We start from the raw sequence: 1,237 nt of genomic DNA, 5'->3' as shown, positions 1-1,237 counted from the left end.
CAAGTGATGACTTGATTGTGTGCTTGCTTGAATTCTTCACATTTCATACCATCGGTTAGTTGTCGAATCATTCCTCGATCATAACCTTCGTTCTTGGTTCATGTATGCTCTCTTCCACATAGGGCAAGCTAGAATTAACTATCTTACCCAGGACCGCCGAAGCAGCGTGGACCAGGGGAGAACTATACTTTGTCTTGTATGCCCTCTTCCACATAGGGCAAGCTAGAACTAACTATCTTACCCAGGACCGCCGAAGCAGCGTGGACCAGTGGAGGACTATACTTTGTTCATAACACCACAGTATTAAGTATGGTGTCCTCTTCCACATAGGGCAAGCTAGAATTAACTATCTTACCCAGGACCGCCGAAGCAGTGTGGACCAGGGGAGGACTATACTTTATACTTCACACACTAGCCAAATTGAAGTCATCACTTGGTTGAAGCACTGAACTAGGGCGAGTCTATCGTTTACTTTGCATTGGGATAATACGCTGCATGCTCTCTTAGGTTAATGTCATGTGATTGGCTATAGAGCATGCCCAAGTGATGACTTTGTTTCAAGCTCAACAGGTAGGGTATTGAGTCCTCTTCCACATAGGGCAAGCTAGAATTAACTATCTTACCCAGGACCGCCGGAGCAGCGTGGACCAGGGGAGAACTATACTTTGTCTTGTATGCCCTCTTCCACATAGGGCAAGCTAGAACTAACTATCTTACCCAGGACTGCAAAGCAGCGTGGACCAGTGGAGGACTATACTTTGTTCATTACACCACAGTATTAAGTATGGTGTCCTCTTCCACATAGGGCAAGCTAGAACTAACTATCTTACCCAGGACCGCCGAAGCAGTGTGGACCAGGGGAGGACTATACTTTATACTTCACACACTAGCCATACTGAAGTCTTCACTTGGTTGAAGCGCTGAACTACGGCGGGGTAATCGTTTACAGGTTATAATCATATAGCTGCATGCTCATTAGTAGATAATGGAATATTGTATGGCAATATGAGCATGCCCAAGTGATGACTTTGTTTCAAGCTCAACAGGTAGGGTATTGAGTCCTCTTCCACATAGGGCAAGCTAGAATGAACTATCTTACCCAGGACCGCCGGAGCAGCGTGGACCAGTGGAGGACTATACCTTGTCCATTACACCACAGTATTAAGTATTGTGTCCTCTTCCACATAGGGCAAGCTAGAATTAACTATCTTACCCAGGACCGCCGAAGCAGCGTGGA

The sequence above is a fragment of the Anopheles ziemanni genome, assembly GCF_943734765.1.
Source record: "Anopheles ziemanni chromosome X unlocalized genomic scaffold, idAnoZiCoDA_A2_x.2 X_unloc_156, whole genome shotgun sequence".
Lineage (NCBI taxonomy): Eukaryota > Metazoa > Arthropoda > Insecta > Diptera > Culicidae > Anopheles > Anopheles ziemanni.
The sequence above is the reverse complement of the archived record's forward strand: the minus strand, read 5'-3'. Positions refer to the sequence as shown.